Below are 10,000 nucleotides of genomic sequence, written 5' to 3'. Positions count from 1 at the left end.
TGTAGGTATACATGTATCTGAAACTTTTTATTTTTATTTTATACAGATTTTGTTAAGAAATGCTTTATACACGATTTGCGGCAGCTCGTAGCTTTAAATACCGAAAATTTTAACACTTCTGTGTCTACGACCATATCACGTTGAAAACACCGGTTCTCGTCCGATCACCGAAGTTAAGCAACGTCGAGCCCGGTTAGTACTTGGATGGGTGACCGCCTGGGAATACCGGGTGTTGTAGACATTTCTTTTCTTTTTCTTTTTTTACTTGTTATTTTTCACACCTTTAGAGAAATGATAAAGTTTATAGATTTTATAACTCACAAAACATTTTGGTAGCAACTTGAGGTTCAGAACAGCAGCCGCAAAGTTAGTTAAACTAAGTACTCTCCCCTTGCTACTGTTCTGTAAAAGAATGTCATAGCGACGGCTTCTGAAACTGAGGCTATACGTTGGATTTCGCATGACAGGCCGGGTAAGTGATTTTTTTTTCTCGCCTTTTAAAACTGCCTTGCTGTGGACGCCACTTTTGAAACGTCTCTATTTGCTTCACAGCTGCGTTTTATATCCTGAAATAAGACTACCTTTTTTTTTAGACGAAATAGTATTGTAATGCCGACATTCCCCCCTTTTTATAGTAAACCTATGTCTGTATAGTTTCTCGAAATTATTGAGGATAAAACGATAGATGTTAGTGAGATGTCTAATGTTACAAGTAGTGTAAAACTTGTCATTGTTATTTTGGCTGTTGTTTTCATGAGACGACAGATTTGTGTATGTTAGTTTGTTAAGAAGTTTTAGTTCACGTACTGATTCCGTATTTTCGCGGTAGTTACCTTATTATACAATAAACTCAAATAAAACTGTTCTAATGATCTACTAATAAATTTAAAGTCGAAACCCATCTTTATTGATGAAGATCAATCGTTGTTTACAAACAGTATCAACATTACGGGAGTTTCCCTAATATGATCCATGGTTGTCGATTGGTAAACAATATGTAACAAGCTCTGTCATTGGTCAGTCGAAAGTATAAATACCAAAACAACAACAGAAACGACGGAGTGTGTGGTTGACAAGAATGGGTAGTGACAAACTTTAATAAATGCTGGAATATGTAGCTTATTGAACGTTACCTTTGTTTTAATTTAAGGTTGTCGGTGCTGGTGCAAACTTTAGGTGCCAAATCGGGAGCAAATCCTTGGTGCAAATATTTATTGGTGCAAACTTTAGGTGCCAAATCGGGAGCAAATCCTTGGTGCAAATATTTATTGGTGCAAACTTTAGGTGCCAAATCGGGAGCAAATCCTTGGTGCAAATATTTATTGGTGCAAACTTTAGGTGCCAAATCGGGAGCAAATCCTTGGTGCAAATATTTATTGGTGCAAACTTTAGGTGCCAAATCGGGAGCAAATCCTTGGTGCAAATATTTATTGGTGCAAACTTTAGGTGCCAAATCGGGAGCAAATCCTTGGTGCAAATATTTATTGGTGCAAACTTTAGGTGCCAAATGGGAGCAAATCCTTGGTGCAAATATTTATTGGTGCAATTGATGGTTTAGGTGTAATTCCTGGGTGTAAATATATTGCTTGGAGCAAATAATGTTTTAGGTGGAAATCCTTGGTGTAAATATTGCTTGGTGCAAATACATATATAGTTTTGTGCAACTTGTTTTGTTAGGTGAAATTCCTAGGTGACAAACTTTAAGAAAGTCAAGTATTTAATATTTATTACGGAAGCTTTATGGTAGGAACGATTTTGTGATTACCTATAAAGAATTGTTGATTGTTGATTGTATTTCTTATGTCTTAAGGAATTGAGACTTATTATAAACTGTGGGTTAGTGAATCTGGTTGATTTACTTTAATGTGATCGAGTTTAGCGCTACACATTGGTAGTTTAATAATATTTAGATAGTGACAGAGTAAAGTCTCTGTTTAGGTTAGTTATAGATAAGACCAACCATACTAGGACCCGGACTAGGCCAGGAACAGAGCTGTACCACTACCAGTCCAGCATTTTTATAAATAATAATAAAGCATCTAAACTGTTCTATTTCATGTATTTTATTTCACGAATATTTAGTAAATATACAGTAATAACAAAACAAATATAAAATCAATATCGGTAGAGTGTTTTGGTCGACGGTAAACCAACTAGACGTCGACCCTAATATTTTATCCTAATATACATACACACAATAAAAAGATCCCTTTACTTTATGTTCATTGTGTTCTCTGGTGTCCGACTCTAGCACCCGAGAGGCAGTGTTACAATTGGTGGCAGCGGTGGGATAAATTTATAGAGTCAGATTAAGTTGAATATATAAGATCATAGATAGAAAATAATGGACGATTCAAACGTAGTTACGTTTGGCCCACACTTGAATGAGACACATGGTGATGCTGAAGCAACTATTCATGAACATGAAATAGACGCTCAAGGTACTGAAATTTTTTAGAAGGACAGAGAGAATGATGGCCGAAGCTAGGGCAGAAATTAGGCTTCGGATGGACAGATGTTTTTTCGACTTTTCAAGTGATATGAGTAAGATGTTTGAAAAGTTTGAAAAGCACACTGTTGACACTAGGTCTACCCCAATTTTAGGACGGGGCAATGAAAGTTCCATAGATAATAATATGGGACCCGATGTTAGACATGATAAGGATTATCAGAATAATAGTCATTTTTCTGAGGTCCGACGGTCAAAATCTGAAATTTCTTGTAAGATTAAGCCACAAATCTATGACGGCTCTGATGATTTGGAAGAGTATTTGACTCAATTTGATTTGTTGGCCGAACTTAATGTTTGGGACTCAAAAACAAAAGCACTGCTTTTGGCAAGCAGTTTATCAGGGAACGCCAGGGCAATACTTAATGAAATTACAAATGGAGAACTACACAATTTTGACAGTTTGGTCACCTCTCTTAAGAATAGGTTTGGTTCAGTCAATAGAGCTGAAGTGTTTAGAGCAGAGTTGCAAACACGAGTACGATTTAAAAATGAAAGTCTGCCTGAATTAGCTCAGTCTATTAAGAAACTGACACGTAGGGCTTATCCTGGTACCTCTCCACTGGTTAGGGACACATTAGCTTTAGATTCTTTTATTGATGCAATACCTGAGACAGAAGTACGTCTCAGATTAAGGGAGGTTGGACCCAAATCAATAAATGAGGCAGAACATATTGCTGTCAGACTCGAAGCATTACGAGTTGCTGATATACGGAAAGGCCGAAATGTTCGCATTGTCGATATTGAAACGGTTCAAGAGCCTGATCTGAAACGGGAAATAAATGAAATCAAACAAAGTATTGAATCTTTGACGAATGAAGTACTTATTATCAAAAATCAAAATGATCAGCAATTCCGAGGAGATAATAATTATAGAGGAAATAAAAATAATTTCAATAGAAATTTTAACAATAGAGGAGCATTTCGTCGTTAGGAAAACGGACAAATGTCCAGTCAGGAGCGAGAATGATTTCTCGACACTGTGAATACTATTATTTTAATATTGTGTTGTGCCATCAAAACAGTTGTTTTGTTTTGGCTACTATATAGATGTACATGTATATATGCATTAAAAGTTCGCACGCTCGTTTTAGTTGGAGCTAGTTTATTTAAATTTTTATTGTGAAGACCGATTTGTTTTGGACAATTATTATACCGAAACAGATGTTTTATGTATAGATGTGATGTTGATTTCCTTTCACTAAGGATTGTTTAATAATTAAAGATGATGTTGTTCTTTGTCTCAAAATCAGAGGTAATGCCTCTTGCTGTAGAATATCCGTAGCAGAGATTGTAGAAGTTCCGCTCTAGATATAAATGATTAATAAAGGCAAAAACTGCAGTGGCGCTAAACACTATATTTTTATAATTTGTTTAGAACTTATGAACACGTTAAGTGAATATACTGATCTGTACTGGTCATTTCTGATGCAGAAATTAAAACAAATTAGAAGGTCAACTGATAATTTGGTTAGAAACTCTGGTTTATACAATTGTTGAGCACACTAGCATGATGCAAAATATTATTACGATCTTAGTCGGTAGCCCTATCAACAGAATGTTCCCAAAACTCGTATTATGAGTAAAATGTGAAAAATAATAATAGTGTAAGAGTATGTAGAGTTGAGCTAGATGATAAAAGCTCAATGCATGACAAGAATGTCTCAGTTAAATACTGATATGTAGATATTTTGGCTTGGCCAGTCAAATGTATACCTTGAATGTATGATTCTTGAGAATTGAGCAATAAGAATTTAGTAGACATTTGATCTGAAGATAACGAGAGCCGTACACAACGAGGCACCTTCCGAAAGAAAGGCTGCGTGTACATGTCATATTTTCCAGATCAGATAGTAAAGTTGTAATTGATTGCTCAAAAGAGATAGACACAGGTTTGACCTAATTTCTGGTCAGTGTCTATGGAGCAAAGCTTGACAAAAGCGGGTTTGCTTAAATATCTTTACAATGTTTGCAAGCCCGAATATTAGTACATGTATAAAAGAGAGAAATAGTATAGGCAATGTAAAATAATGTTGTCAAAAACTGGAAAAATAAATAGTAAAGAATAATAAATTGATAGAAAGAGAAATTTGCTCAATAGAGATAAACACCAGTGACCAGATTATTGGTCGATGTTTATGGAGTAAAGTTTAGTAAAAGCGGGTTTGCTTAAATATCTTTACAATATTTGCAAGCCAGAATGTATAATTTAACGTGAAATAGGTATATGTAATACAAAATAGGGCTGTATAGGAAACTAAGAGAAAAAGAAAGTAATAATTATTCAGGGATAGATAGAAACGAAAGATTTGTTCAATAGAGATGGACACATGAGTGACCTAACTTCTGGTCAGTGTTTATGGAGCAATGAATGATCAAATGGTTTTGCTGGTGGAACATTTTACAATGTTTGCAAGCCTTAGTATCAGAAGTAAAGGAAAAACCTGAAACCAGAGTGGAAAAAAATCAAAGTACAAAAGTTCTTTAAGTGTAGGTTGTTGACATGGATGAGTTTATTCGTGTAATTCTTTTTGTATTTTCGTCAGCTTAAGAAAAATAATAATAATGAATTGGTTGTACTTTAATTAAATCTTACAAACGAATGTATTTGGGGACCAAATCCTTAAAGGTGGGGGCAATGTAATGCCGACATTCCCCCCTTTTTATAGTAAACCTATGTCTGTATAGTTTCTCGAAATTATTGAGGATAAAACGATAGATGTTAGTGAGATGTCTAATGTTACAAGTAGTGTAAAACTTGTCATTGTTATTTTGGCTGTTGTTTTCATGAGACGACAGATTTGTGTATGTTAGTTTGTTAAGAAGTTTTAGTTCACGTACTGATTCCGTATTTTCGCGGTAGTTACCTTATTATACAATAAACTCAAATAAAACTGTTCTAATGATCTACTAATAAATTTAAAGTCGAAACCCATCTTTATTGATGAAGATCAATCGTTGTTTACAAACAGTATCAACATTACGGGAGTTTCCCTAATATGATCCATGGTTGCCGATTGGTAAACAATATGTAACAAGCTCTGTCATTGGTCAGTCGAAAGTATAAATACCAAAACAACAACAGAAACGACGGAGTGTGTGGTTGACAAGAATGGGTAGTGACAAACTTTAATAAATGCTGGAATATGTAGCTTATTGAACGTTACCTTTGTTTTAATTTAAGGTTGTCGGTGCTGGTGCAAACTTTAGGTGCCAAATCGGGAGCAAATCCTTGGTGCAAATATTTATTGGTGCAAACTTTAGGTGCCAAATCGGGAGCAAATCCTTGGTGCAAATATTTATTGGTGCAAACTTTAGGTGCCAAATCGGGAGCAAATCCTTGGTGCAAATATTTATTGGTGCAAACTTTAGGTGCCAAATCGGGAGCAAATCCTTGGTGCAAATATTTATTGGTGCAAACTTTAGGTGCCAAATCGGGAGCAAATCCTTGGTGCAAATATTTATTGGTGCAAACTTTAGGTGCCAAATGGGAGCAAATCCTTGGTGCAAATATTTATTGGTGCAATTGATGGTTTAGGTGTAATTCCTGGGTGTAAATATATTGCTTGGAGCAAATAATGTTTTAGGTGAAAATCCTTGGTGTAAATATTGCTTGGTGCAAATACATATATAGTTTTGTGCAACTTGTTTTGTTAGGTGAAATTCCTAGGTGACAAACTTTAAGAAAGTCAAGTATTTAATATTTATTACGGAAGCTTTATGGTAGGAACGATTTTGTGATTACCTATAAAGAATTGTTGATTGTTGATTGTATTTCTTATGTCTTAAGGAATTGAGACTTATTATAAACTGTGGGTTAGTGAATCTGGTTGATTTACTTTAATGTGATCGAGTTTAGCGCTACACATTGGTAGTTTAATAATATTTAGATAGTGACAGAGTAAAGTCTCTGTTTAGGTTAGTTATAGATAAGACCAACCATACTAGGACCCGGACTAGGCCAGGAACAGAGCTGTACCACTACCAGTCCAGCATTTTTATAAATAATAATAAAGCATCTAAACTGTTCTATTTCATGTATTTTATTTCACGAATATTTAGTAAATATACAGTAATAACAAAACAAATATAAAATCAATATCGGTAGAGTGTTTTGGTCGACGGTAAACCAACTAGACGTCGACCCTAATATTTTATCCTAATATACATACACACAATAAAAAGATCCCTTTACTTTATGTTCATTGTGTTCTCTGGTGTCCGACTCTAGCACCCGAGAGGCAGTGTTACAATTGGTGGCAGCGGTGGGATAAATTTATAGAGTCAGATTAAGTTGAATATATAAGATCATAGATAGAAAATAATGGACGATTCAAACGTAGTTACGTTTGGCCCACACTTGAATGAGACACATGGTGATGCTGAAGCAACTATTCATGAACATGAAATAGACGCTCAAGGTACTGAAATTTTTTAGAAGGACAGAGAGAATGATGGCCGAAGCTAGGGCAGAAATTAGGCTTCGGATGGACAGATGTTTTTTCGACTTTTCAAGTGATATGAGTAAGATGTTTGAAAAGTTTGAAAAGCACACTGTTGACACTAGGTCTACCCCAATTTTAGGACGGGGCAATGAAAGTTCCATAGATAATAATATGGGACCCGATGTTAGACATGATAAGGATTATCAGAATAATAGTCATTTTTCTGAGGTCCGACGGTCAAAATCTGAAATTTCTTGTAAGATTAAGCCACAAATCTATGACGGCTCTGATGATTTGGAAGAGTATTTGACTCAATTTGATTTGTTGGCCGAACTTAATGTTTGGGACTCAAAAACAAAAGCACTGCTTTTGGCAAGCAGTTTATCAGGGAACGCCAGGGCAATACTTAATGAAATTACAAATGGAGAACTACACAATTTTGACAGTTTGGTCACCTCTCTTAAGAATAGGTTTGGTTCAGTCAATAGAGCTGAAGTGTTTAGAGCAGAGTTGCAAACACGAGTACGATTTAAAAATGAAAGTCTGCCTGAATTAGCTCAGTCTATTAAGAAACTGACACGTAGGGCTTATCCTGGTACCTCTCCACTGGTTAGGGACACATTAGCTTTAGATTCTTTTATTGATGCAATACCTGAGACAGAAGTACGTCTCAGATTAAGGGAGGTTGGACCCAAATCAATAAATGAGGCAGAACATATTGCTGTCAGACTCGAAGCATTACGAGTTGCTGATATACGGAAAGGCCGAAATGTTCGCATTGTCGATATTGAAACGGTTCAAGAGCCTGATCTGAAACGGGAAATAAATGAAATCAAACAAAGTATTGAATCTTTGACGAATGAAGTACTTATTATCAAAAATCAAAATGATCAGCAATTCCGAGGAGATAATAATTATAGAGGAAATAAAAATAATTTCAATAGAAATTTTAACAATAGAGGAGCATTTCGTCGTTAGGAAAACGGACAAATGTCCAGTCAGGAGCGAGAATGATTTCTCGACACTGTGAATACTATTATTTTAATATTGTGTTGTGCCATCAAAACAGTTGTTTTGTTTTGGCTACTATATAGATGTACATGTATATATGCATTAAAAGTTCGCACGCTCGTTTTAGTTGGAGCTAGTTTATTTAAATTTTTATTGTGAAGACCGATTTGTTTTGGACAATTATTATACCGAAACAGATGTTTTATGTATAGATGTGATGTTGATTTCCTTTCACTAAGGATTGTTTAATAATTAAAGATGATGTTGTTCTTTGTCTCAAAATCAGAGGTAATGCCTCTTGCTGTAGAATATCCGTAGCAGAGATTGTAGAAGTTCCGCTCTAGATATAAATGATTAATAAAGGCAAAAACTGCAGTGGCGCTAAACACTATATTTTTATAATTTGTTTAGAACTTATGAACACGTTAAGTGAATATACTGATCTGTACTGGTCATTTCTGATGCAGAAATTAAAACAAATTAGAAGGTCAACTGATAATTTGGTTAGAAACTCTGGTTTATACAATTGTTGAGCACACTAGCATGATGCAAAATATTATTACGATCTTAGTCGGTAGCCCTATCAACAGAATGTTCCCAAAACTCGTATTATGAGTAAAATGTGAAAAATAATAATAGTGTAAGAGTATGTAGAGTTGAGCTAGATGATAAAAGCTCAATGCATGACAAGAATGTCTCAGTTAAATACTGATATGTAGATATTTTGGCTTGGCCAGTCAAATGTATACCTTGAATGTATGATTCTTGAGAATTGAGCAATAAGAATTTAGTAGACATTTGATCTGAAGATAACGAGAGCCGTACACAACGAGGCACCTTCCGAAAGAAAGGCTGCGTGTACATGTCATATTTTCCAGATCAGATAGTAAAGTTGTAATTGATTGCTCAAAAGAGATAGACACAGGTTTGACCTAATTTCTGGTCAGTGTCTATGGAGCAAAGCTTGACAAAAGCGGGTTTGCTTAAATATCTTTACAATGTTTGCAAGCCCGAATATTAGTACATGTATAAAAGAGAGAAATAGTATAGGCAATGTAAAATAATGTTGTCAAAAACTGGAAAAATAAATAGTAAAGAATAATAAATTGATAGAAAGAGAAATTTGCTCAATAGAGATAAACACCAGTGACCAGATTATTGGTCGATGTTTATGGAGTAAAGTTTAGTAAAAGCGGGTTTGCTTAAATATCTTTACAATATTTGCAAGCCAGAATGTATAATTTAACGTGAAATAGGTATATGTAATACAAAATAGGGCTGTATAGGAAACTAAGAGAAAAAGAAAGTAATAATTATTCAGGGATAGATAGAAACGAAAGATTTGTTCAATAGAGATGGACACATGAGTGACCTAACTTCTGGTCAGTGTTTATGGAGCAATGAATGATCAAATGGTTTTGCTGGTGGAACATTTTACAATGTTTGCAAGCCTTAGTATCAGAAGTAAAGGAAAAACCTGAAACCAGAGTGGAAAAAAATCAAAGTACAAAAGTTCTTTAAGTGTAGGTTGTTGACATGGATGAGTTTATTCGTGTAATTCTTTTTGTATTTTCGTCAGCTTAAGAAAAATAATAATAATGAATTGGTTGTACTTTAATTAAATCTTACAAACGAATGTATTTGGGGACCAAATCCTTAAAGGTGGGGGCAATGTAATGCCGACATTCCCCCCTTTTTATAGTAAACCTATGTCTGTATAGTTTCTCGAAATTATTGAGGATAAAACGATAGATGTTAGTGAGATGTCTAATGTTACAAGTAGTGTAAAACTTGTCATTGTTATTTTGGCTGTTGTTTTCATGAGACGACAGATTTGTGTATGTTAGTTTGTTAAGAAGTTTTAGTTCACGTACTGATTCCGTATTTTCGCGGTAGTTACCTTATTATACAATAAACTCAAATAAAACTGTTCTAATGATCTACTAATAAATTTAAAGTCGAAACCCATCTTTATTGATGAAGATCAATCGTTGTTTACAAACAGTATCAACATTACGGGAGTTTCCCTAATATG

At 34.8% G+C, this 10,000-nt stretch overlaps 1 non-coding gene across 1 annotated transcript; it reads left to right on the top strand.

Moving 5' to 3' along the window:
- The first annotated feature begins 122 nt into the window (after positions 1 to 122).
- On the top strand, positions 123 to 241 carry LOC139521964 (5S ribosomal RNA). The gene has a single exon (XR_011664146.1). It is a non-coding gene; the product is annotated as a 5S ribosomal RNA (ribosomal RNA).
- Positions 242 to 10,000: the final 9,759 nt, after the last annotated feature.

The sequence above is a fragment of the Mytilus edulis genome, chromosome 4 (genome assembly GCF_963676685.1).
Source record: "Mytilus edulis chromosome 4, xbMytEdul2.2, whole genome shotgun sequence".
Classification (NCBI taxonomy): Eukaryota; Metazoa; Mollusca; class Bivalvia; order Mytilida; family Mytilidae; genus Mytilus; species Mytilus edulis.
This window is presented reverse-complemented; position numbering and strand designations above follow the sequence as displayed.